This window comes from Triturus cristatus, chromosome 10, assembly GCF_964204655.1.
Source record: "Triturus cristatus chromosome 10, aTriCri1.1, whole genome shotgun sequence".
NCBI lineage: Eukaryota > Metazoa > Chordata > Amphibia > Caudata > Salamandridae > Triturus > Triturus cristatus.
Genome location: NC_140593.1, coordinates 1160211148 through 1160222717, shown reverse-complemented (window position 1 = coordinate 1160222717; position 11570 = coordinate 1160211148).

Here is an 11570-nt window from a genome sequence, read left to right as displayed (position 1 = left end):
TTTATTTCCAAAAACATCCAAGAGATCCGAATATTCCGGTGGAATACCATCAAAAACTAATACTGTTTTTGAACCCTTTGGGAAATCATAACCTTGTACAAGTTGTTTCTTTACTTTGTTTTGAAAACATTTAGTATGACAATGCATAGAATTAAACAAGATTGTTTCTTTAACCAATCAATCTTGGGGTTGTGCAGAACCAACCATGGAATTCCTAAAATGAGACAAAACTGAGGTGCATCAATAATATCGAAAGTGATAGATTCACTATGATTTGTGGAACAGGTCATAACCAGGTTCTAGGTGTGATTTTGTATTAGTCCTGGTGTTAATTCTTTCCTGTCTACAGCCCTTACAATTTCTGGTCTGGCTTTTGGGAGTGTTTTTAATCCTAAATCCTGCAAAAACTGTGTGTCAATAAAATTACCGGTGGCACCGGAATCAATTAAAGCATCTACAGACCATGAATGTGCATCATCATCATCTAAAGACTTTAAAAGTTACTCAAATACTAAGGTGACAAAAAGCGACTTCAGGAGCTGTGGAGGCCAAACTAGAGAGTTCACTCGACAAACCGACTTCATCTTTCGTCGAGCCTTTCAGTTTTCCGAATGTTGAACGACGACTACCTCAGTTGTTTTTGGTTTATTTTTATTTGGACGGGTAGGACATTCTTTTATAAAATGTCCGGTTTTCCCGCAATAAAGACATTGATTACATTTTCTTTGTTTATCCTTTTCCTCTTTAGTGAGGGGGCCTCTAATTGTTCCCATTTGCATTGGTTCTCCCATATAGATTTTACTAGTGGGGTCACTCTTGGTATTATGTCTGTCTTTAAATAGTAACATTTTATGTTCAGTTTTACTTCGTTCGCCTCTTCTCTCAGATAAATGATGGTTTAATTTCACAACCAGATCAATGAACTCAATACAGTCCTCTGGTGGAACTAGGATTTGAGTTACCATATCCTTGAGTTCGTCTCGTAATCCTCTATAAAAGAGAGATACACGTTTTTTGTAACGTTGCAGATTCGCAGCCCTTCATGAAAAAGTCTAAATACAATTTGAGAACCGGAATCTCTAAATAGAAGGACTGCACGCATTATAGTTTGTTAGAAGTTTTATCACCACAAGACTCTCATATTTATAAGTACCGTGTTGGCATAATACACACATATATATAACAGTATAGTCAAGTGCAATAACACTCAATACATTGCACATACATCTGGTCGTGCTGGTTGCATGGGACGGGGTGGGTTTTAAAATTCGATAATTCTGCACTTTTGCAGGGGATTCATGACATCTGTGTGCAGTTTTAAACTGTTAATTCAACCTGGTAAAATAAACCTTTTTGCCAGGCCTAAACCTTATTTCCTAATACTTATAGGTCACCCCTAAGGTAAGCCCTAAACAGCCCATAGGGTACGGTGCGTTGTATTTAAAAAGTTGGACATGAACTTTAAACTTTCACATGTCTTAGGAGTGAAAAACTCTCAAATTCGTTTTTCACTATTGCAATGCTTAACTCTCCCGTAGAATAACATTGGGTTACCTTATTACATTTAATAAGTGATAACTTTTGCCTGGGAGCATGTCAGAATATAATGTTTGGTGTCTGAGAAATTATAATTTAAAACCACCTTTAAGGGTAAAGTAGGATTTTAAGTCAGAGATCTGAAAATGTCCCTTTTGGGCAGTGGCATTTTCTTGTCCTAACCATTTGATGCATGTATCCTGGGTGGCAGCACTAGCAGTTTGCCCTTGTGTATTCCTTCCAGACAGCAACACAATAGAGGGTATGGGTGCTGGCAGGATTGGCCATCCTGACTTGATGAGAGGGGTGGAGCTGTCACCTGTCACACTTGCACTTCAAATACACTGCATCAGCTCTCACACAAAGGACTTCACACTATTGTAGCTGCAGACAGAATGGGACCAAGGCAGGGAGGAAGGATTTGAAGACACTGCTATAGGGGAAGACAAAAGAAGTTTCTTCCACTTCGTAGTGCGCACAAGGTATAACAAGCATTTGCAATACAATCGGTCTCGCCTTTGGGACCTTATTGTATTTAGCTATGCAGGACATTAGCCTGGGTGCTGAAACAGCTACTGTTCTTTAACATGGCGGGAAAGTAAGCGCCAAACTGTGTGACATGCCAGGTATGGGAACACATGGAGAGAAATATTGCCTTTCAGCTGGAACTGACATGGTCCAAAGCTCTGTTTTTAATATAAAATCAGGGCCTTCTGTGGTGATATCACTGAAAATACAAGATTTGAAAACAATATTTTTTTCTACGGGTGCTCGTGGAAGACAATTTCTATGGACTGGAATCTAGAGAATGCTAAAGTTATTCCGGGATTTTACTGACCTCTGCTGGTTGTTTTCTATCAAGAAAGTTAAATAGAGGCAGTTGCAAGAAATGTTTTAAAAAGAAAGTCCCTCAGCAGAAAACAATTCTGATATTTTACTGACCTCTGCTAGTTGTTTTCTATCAAGACAGTTAAATAGAGGCTGTTGAACAGAAAGAAAGTCCCTAAGTGGAAGCAGACAAGTCCTGGGGCTGACCTTCAGAGCGCACAAAGTACATACACATATAAGTACATGGTAAGAATATACTAAAGTATATACAAGAGGTCTTGAATGCTCAACCTAAAAAGGGGACCCTCTGGCGCTCTCCTCAGCGCACTCCTGGACCTGTGGATACTACAGAAGAAGATCAGCCCTGCTACCAGAGGCCTACATTGCTGCTTGAGGCCTGCTCAGCTGTCTGAGAAAGAAGACTGGATCTGCACCCTCCCAGGATGACGTGACTTCAGGGGTCAGCTAATTGACCACCTGGTCTGTGCTACAGGGATACAACAAATTACAAGGCCTCTCTGCAACTGTCCAGTTTACGTGATGCAACTGGTTCTGTCTAGTCCTTTAACTGGATGTGCCTGAGTCCTGCTGCCCTCTGCTGGAGTGAGTTTCTGATCACCATATGGTGCCTCCCAGGTCCAGGATCCTTGGTGTGGCATTAGGTGAGCTCTTCCTATAAGAAAAGGAGGAATCCTGAAGTTCTGGGTTCTTCACAACCAAGATCTTGCCACCTGAACTGACTACCAACAGAGAGTTCCAGTGAACCTGACTCTTACAGCTACCGTATTCGCCAGCAACGACCGGCAACATAATATCTGCACTTTGCACTACAGCGTCGACAGCCCGTGATGACCTCCAATGCAAAGTTCTAGCAATGACTGTCCGTGACACCTGACAGGATCTTCGCACTATAGCAATGACCGTCAGCGATGCCCGGCCGGCTCTTTGCACTACAGTGACAACCATCTGAAATGCTTTTCCTGCTCCTCCCAGCATCCTCCACAGCAAACAGAACTCTTCACACTGGACTTTAAGAAGGCACATTTTTCAGCAAGACTAACCTGGTCACTGTATCTGGCCCACACTCCATCATGGTTGGCCTGAACTTGCACTTTCACCCGGTCTCACAAGACCAGATAACCACGAGCAGTGCTTACCTTAAATCCATGAACTTGTATCTCTCCGGTTCTACTGATTGGATTTGTGTTGTTTTGTTATTTTTCTAAATTAGTGTAGGATTTTTCTTGTGTGGTGTTTCCACTTGTTGGAAATGGCCATTTTTGCAGGGTTATCCCTAAACTTTTTGCTTTATCTTCTATTTTTTCCTGACCGGTGTGTGTTGGTTTTAGGACTCTGGGCACTTTCCCACTGCCAATCAGTGCTAAAGTGCATATGCTCCCTTTGTAAAGTGTGTTATGGATTGGTGTTTCCACGATTGGCCTATTTGATTTATGTGTCAGTCCCTAATAATGTGCGCTGCGAGTGCCAGGGCCCATAAATCAAATGCTGTTGGTGGGCTGCAGCAATGGATTGTGCCACCCACGCAAACAGCCCGTGAAATGTAACTCTGGCCTGCCATTGCAGAGCCTGTGCGCAGCCTGGGGTGCCATGTCGAATTGGCAAGTGCACACACTTGCAAGTCCCTAAACATTCCCTTTTCTACATGTGAATCACCCCTCTGGTAGGCCCAAGGTACCCCCATGGGCAGGGTGAATTGTATGTGAATGGTAGGAAATGCCCTGGCATGTGTGGCATGTCCTGATAGTGAATTACAGCCTACTTTGTTTTTCACTATTGCAAGGCTACCTGTTCCCCATAGGTCAGAATGGGCAGTTTGATTATTACATCCTATAATCCTAACTGGCCCAGGGAACATGGTAGAAATTCGAGTTTAAAATGCCTGAACTTAGAATGATAAAATGCATCTTTTAGAGAAGTTGGTTTTAACATTCTGTGTTTGAAAATACCACTTTTAGAAAGTAGGTATTTTCTTCTCCAACCATCCAAGCCTGCCTCTGGTAGGTTGTGTATTCCTTGTCTGGAGTTTGAGTGACAGGGGCTGGGGGACTCCAGGAGACAGGGTGAGTCAGCACAGGGAAGAATAGACCTATCTGCACATAGATGGGTGGGAGGAGTCGCACCTGGGTCTGAATAGGGCTGTGCCTGCCTTCCACAATGCTAGCTCCACCTCCTGTGGTGCGTCTGATGAGCCTGGCCTACACTGACAAAGGAAGAAGGTGCACACTGGCAGAATGCACCCTGAACTGATTTGAACTAGGTACAGGACCCTCTGCCTTCAGAGGACAAAGGATTTGGTGGTATAAATATTGGGGCCCAGACCCCAGAACTTTAGATTACTTCTGAACTAAGGAACCTGCCAGGAAGAAGGACCGGGAAAGCTGGAGGAGGAGTACTGCCCTTATGCTGCGTGTTTTGGGGTTGGCCTGCAGTGGTTGCTTCTGTCTTGGGTAGGGAAAGGACTGGACTGTGCTTTCATCATCCTGCTGTTAGAGTTTTCTCCAAGGGCTTGAAGTAGAGCTTGCCTCCTGTTGGAAGTCTCAGGGATAGAAAAGACTTCAGAGAACTATTTTGTATCAAAAAGACTGCCAAGAAGAAGAGCTGGAGAAGCTGTGAGGAGGAACTACCACTTTGCTGGTTGCTTTGCTGTGTTGGCCTGCAGTGACTGCTTCTGTCTTGGGCAGTGAAAGGACGGAACTGAACTTTCTGCAATCTACTTTTGTGAGTTTCTCCAAGGGCTTGAGGTAGAGCTTGCCCCCTGTTCAAGAAGTCTCAGGAACAGCAAAGACTTCAAGCCCAACGCCGTCTACGACGCTGCTGCCAACTCCGTGTCCTGAAGGCACCGCAGAGGGCAATGCCGCACCGCAACCTTGATCTCACCGACGACACTTGTCAATGCCGCCACCGAGCCGCTGCTTGCACCGTGACCTGTGGGCACCGCACTCCGCACCGCCTCGCGCCGAAGCTTTGGCACCACAGAGAGCACCGCCGCAACAACGCACCGCAACCAGGTTCTCACTGACGACACCTGCTGATGCTGCCACCGAGCCGCTGCTCACACCATGACCTGTGGGCACCGCACTCCGCTCTGCCTCACTTCACGACGACGCCTTGGTATCCCCGACGCCGTCGCTCCACGCCAGACTCGATGCCGCTGCTTGCACCGTGGTTCGAGTGCACCGCTCGTAAAATTACATGACTCACCACCCTCATCCCGCACCGCAGCCTTGGCCTACTGACGCCGGTGCCATTGACTCAACCGATGACAGCGCTTCAGCAACGACGACGACGCTGCTGCTCCGTGACAGGCCAGCACCGTGACGAGCACTGCCTTCATCTCACACCATGACCCTGGTCTCACCGACGACACCATCTGATGCGGTCACCGAGCAGCTGTTCGCACCGCGACCTGAGGGCACCGCATGCCGCACCGCTGCACTTCACACCCCCTCACCCGACGGCTGCCGACGCCAGCGCTCCTGACTCCATCAGAGAGGAGATCAACCTGCAACTCGTTTGACAACGAAAGGTCATCGGACCTGCATTTCTGAAAGGTACTGTTTGCGGGTCTTCCCGACACCGTAGCTGACCCGTGACGCCGCGGTCAGCCAGAACTGTTTGGATTTGTTTGTTCGCGACGCTGTGATAGCCCTGGACGGAGCTATCGACATCAAGGAACTGTTTTTCAAGGATACTGTGATAACTGAAGATTTTTAAAGTACTATACTGTGGATATTTATCGTTTTGGTCTTGTCTTAAGTATATAAAAATATTAGATATTTTCCTAAACTGGTGTGGTGTCCGTTTGTAGTGCTTACACTGTATTAATGTTGGTTATGTGCAAATGCTTTACACACTGCCTCTAAGATAAGCCTAACTGCTTGTGCCAAGCTAGTGAGGGGGTGAGCAGGGGTTATTTTAGGAATGTAACTCCATTATCCAGACTAGGAAGAAGGGTCCCTACTTGGACAAAGGTTCAAGCCCTTGCCTACTAGAGATCCCATTTCTAACACCACTTTATTGTTCTTTGAATGCTACATGAATACTTTACACATTGCCTCTTAATTAAGCCTGATGCTTTTTGTACCAAGCTAAAAGAGGGTTAAGCACAGGTTAGTTTAGTGGATTTTTGTACTTCACCCTGACAAGGAATTGGGGCTGTTGAGAAGGGCTCACACCCCCCTCAACCACTTATATATATATATTAGCAACAAAGTTCCTTCTAATAAAGGATGACGACGCCGTGTCTTGTGCTGATAATAGATTTATTCGTCAGCTGCTGGACGCGTTTCGCCTGACCTGCAGGCTTGTTCACCAACAGTGTAAATAAAGTTAATCACCATTTTTAAACGCATCAAAACTAAAACTAAGGTCACGTGATAAACTACAAACACAGTGTGTTAAAAGAAAGACTTGTAGTTTTCATCTGTCATGACTGTAAACAAATTCAACATTATTCTCAATGATTGCATTAAAAGGGAAATATCATTCACAAACGCATAAATACATCTTGGATGAAATTATTATCCACAATTAGTTACTAGCATTGTATAAAGTCATAGTATCCCGCACGGACTACAGACACACGCTATTTCATAAAAGGCTAATGCCTAATGTATCTTGATTAAACAATTTCTTAATGATATTCATTAAATACACAGTTGTGTGCAAATACAAACGTATTCCAGCCAGTGTCAATGTCTCGTGTCTACATGCTGTACTACAAATATTCTTACGTTGCGATAAGGGCATGGCTATCCCCTGGTTATCAGGGGTGCTGAGTGCATTTCGCAGCGTGAACTGGCAAAATGTTTTCTTAATACCCACTACAACTACGCTCCCTTCAAAATGTGAACTTAAAAAAGAACTTTACATGTTATTTAACGATGAAAGGGTAGCGAGGGAGTCTTTGAAACCTAGTGTTTCCAGATATCTAGCCCGTAATCTCTTAATTTACCCCACACCCAGTTATTTAACTCTTCCACTAAGCCATTGGGAGCGTGGCCTTATATTCCGTCTTAGGGCAGGTACCATTAAACACGCTCTCAGTTTTCCTCTATGGAATTTTAATGACCAATGTGTTGAGCCTTGCACTTGTGACTGCCGGAGTGAGTAAACAATTTTACATTTTTTATTTTTGTTGTAAATTTTATATTAAGTATATCAAATGGTTTTTAATCCCGTATTTTAAAAAACTAAAACCAATTAGCCTGGAACTTGCATTTTCAATGATTTTGACCCTGGATGACCATGAACTTGTCTTTCGTGTCTGCTCTTTTTTAAAAACTGCGGTTCGTGCTCGTTTAACAATGTCTTAAAAATTGTGTGGACTGTTGACTTCTTGTGTAAACAGCATTTTATTGGGTATTTTGTATGTTTTATTTGCTGTGCTTTTATGGATTATTATTGATCCGAATAAAGTTTCATTGACTGACTGACTGACTGTTTACAGTCATGACAGATGAAAACTACGAGTCTTTCTTCTAACACACTGTGTTTGTAGTTTATCACATGACCTTAGTTTTAGTTTTGGTGCGTTTAAAAATGGTGATTAACTTTATTTACACTGTTGGTGAACATGCCTGCAGGTCAGGCGAAACGCGTCCTGCAGCTGACGAATAAATCTATTATCAGCACAAGACACGGCGTCGTCATCCTTTATTAGAAGGAACTTTGTTGCTAATTCATTACGGACCTTGCTGTGTTGGTCCGCCAAGACGACGCGCCCTTTGGTTTGGAGCCGCGGCCGGGACAACCGAGCACTTTTCGCATTGTAGATATATATATATATATATTTATTCAATTATAGGAATACTCCATTCTTTCTCGAAATAGACATCCAGCACTCCAAGTCAAAGTTTTTGGCACTCGGTCTTTTATTCCTTACACACGAGGAAACATCTACGCGTTTCAGCAGACTCACGCTGCCTTGTTCACGATGTTTGTGGCCATTTTTTTTGACAATAAAATACCCAACATTTCATAGGTAACATCAACAAGGGACTTGACACATTGCATCCCACTATTTGCTCAGTACACTCTGGCGGCCATTTCTTAACATGTACATTTTCTTGTGTTAACCTATATTGCACAGCTAATTCGTTAACTCTTTCTTCCTTTTTACCATTTCCCAGGAATTTATATTAGAGAAAATTATTCCTCCAATTATTTATACAGGGAATGAATAGAAAGAAATATAAAGTGCAAGTGCAGACAAGAAGTTTTATCCGGCAAGTGCCTTAAAAACATTGTCATTCAAAGTGCTGGTGCTTGCTGTGCAAATTACGCCCACGGTCCAAATTATATTAAAAACAAATAATTACTATATGTAACTAGTTATTAGATATCTGTTATTAGGCGAAATCACCATAATTTCCTTATATACCTTCTATACAATAACTGATTAGTCAATATCATTTAACCTGATGATTAAAATTTAAAGTGCAAGTGCTTTTGTAAACCTACACAGTTGTTCGGACAAAGTGCATATTTGTTCCCTTCCATCCAATACACCTAGATAAAACAATATTACATATCCACATATATTTGCAAACATTAGGACCGGCGAAGAAATAAACAAACATATTCCTGTAGAGCAGTTATTTTGTGTCATAGTCACTACTATGTTGACCAATTTTTACCATTAAAAACAACAAAGGGGCAAAAAAAGAAAAACCATATCCTTAATGGTTAATCATGTGTGCAGTTCTCTATTACTCATTTTTCTTCATCAGGTTTCTCAAGACAGACACGTATAGAGATCCTCATCCACATTCAACCCTTGTGGCTCTTTGCAATTGAATTCTAGAATAAAGTATGTTTCCAATTTTCTCAATTCCTTCTCCCTGTCTCCTCCCCTCTTTCTCCTCGGGACTTCAGCTATACAGGAATATTGGAGAAACAACGGATTACTTTGGTGGTGGGTCTCAAAATGACGTGCTATGGGGTACGTTCTGTCTCGATTTACGATCGCCCTTCTATGTTGTAAAATACGTTTAAATACAGGGAGAGTTGTATATATATATATCCACATGCAATGCTCACCTTAATTAAAAAGCAAGCGGGACACAGCTCCGGATACAGACAAGGGATTTATTGAGCAGATTCCCAGCTTTAGCTTTACAGTCCGTGAAACGCTTTGGCAGACGCGTTTCTAGCACGAAATGGCAGTCATCAGTGCCGGTCTCACAGGCTGGTAGATTCACCTTTGTCTCAGAGATCACTCCTTAAAAGCAGTCTTTCGGCTCCTCCTACTTAAAACAGGTGGTTATCATTATGCTGCTGGACTCCAGGTGAACGTGGTACCTCATACAGTGATGGGGACTTCCAAACACCTATATATGTAGAATTTTCCTTTTAAGTAGGATTAGCTACTGCATTTCATGTTTGTTATATGTGCTATGTAAAGTTCTATTTTTGCATATTTCTAATGAAAGCGTTTTCGTTAGTAAATGAAAATTCGTGTCTGCAGGTGTTTAGATGTAGGATAAAGAGCGCCATTTTCAGTTTCTTCCAGAAGGTACCAATGTATCAGATATACTCGAGGAAGAAAGTTTTCTAAAGTAAGAAGCAAGAGAAAACGGTCTAGATGGTGCTTATTTTGGATTCATTTGTTTTTTTATTTGGAGGTGGAAGGTTGCGTTACTCCTTAGATTTTGCATCCCAATTTAGACACAAAAATGAAAGTAAATGGGTTGTGGGGTTTCCAGTGCTTTAAATGCCACACAGGCATACTTGATTTTTCCTATAATAGGAACCACTGGAGATCTTTTAGTACTGTGTAATGTGATCAAACCTGTTGGTTCTCACAGACACTAGAGATGTTTTTGTGGCTCTAAAATGTAATGAATTTCCACAGGCAATTTTAGAAATGACTGATCCTGGGATTACGGACTGGAAGTGAGATTGCTTTAGGAGTGGTTTGAGGATATTCAAGGAGAGCAAAACTGCTTGAGCTGATAGGTTCTTGTCATCTATGTGAATTTTAATGGATAGGATGTGTTCAACCAATCAAGTCCATGTAAACCTTTGGTGGTGTTGCTCCACTGAGGTTAGCAAATTTTCTATTTTTGGATTCAGCTTCAGAAAACAAAACACCCTTGAAGATAGTAATGCTCATGTTGGGTTGTGTGTCATCCAAATATTGATGGACAGACCCATTAATCCTGCTTTAGAGCAGAGAGAGTCTCTGAGTATATAATGAACTGTGGAGGGGGCACATAGAACCCTGAGGAAGTCTGCATGTAACTACTTCAGCTTCAGAGTAAGACTCTCCCATTCCAACTAGTAGCTTTCAGCTGGATAGATAAGAGTGGAACAAGTTTAGCAGTCACCGTGAGACCCCTTAACGACTCTGAGGACCTTTAAGCACCTCAGGAGATGGACAGTGTGGAAGGCTCAGGATATGTCGAGCAGGTCTAGAAGACAGGCCTCTCCTTTCTCCAACATGTGGAGACCATTGCTGGTGATCTTGACTGTGCCCTTTTCGGTGCTGGGTCATTTTCAGAAACCAGACTGATGAACCACCAGAAGATTTCCTTTCGCAACCACTGTAACGAGTTGGCTGGGAACACATTTTCTAAAGGTTTACATAATATGGCATTTACTGGATATTGGGGTGGATGGTAAATCGAGTGAATAAAAATAATTGTTCAGTGGTGGTGTTTATGAAGATTTGGAGAACTTCGAATAATGACATGAACAATGGAGTTTGCAGTTTTGAGCACGTGAAGCAGCTGCTAGGAAGGAGTGTTATTCCCCAACCAGAGGCCTGCGTCAGGGCCTCTCAGATGATGTTGTATCGATCAGGTGAGACCCATAAACGTTGGTGGGGTTTCTATAGGGTAGAGTACTGTCAGGAAAGACAGATCAGTGTTACATTGTGCTAAAGTGTCAGATATATGAATGTGATGTTCATTAGCCCCCTACAATAAAGTAAAGACCACTGGATTATATTTCAGGTTGTATTCTTCATCTGGATGTAATTAGAGTGATAGTTGAAAGATTTCAGTCTGGTTTAGTTCATTACAGTCCTTCATGAATTCCTTTTTCTCAGAGAGATTCTAGCGACTGGAGATGACTTTGAAAACATAGAGGGAAGAGGAGCGGAGGAACAAAATGTGTGATTGGTGGGGACATTATAATAAGGATACCAGGAAATATTCAATCAGATGAGGGTGAGTGCATGG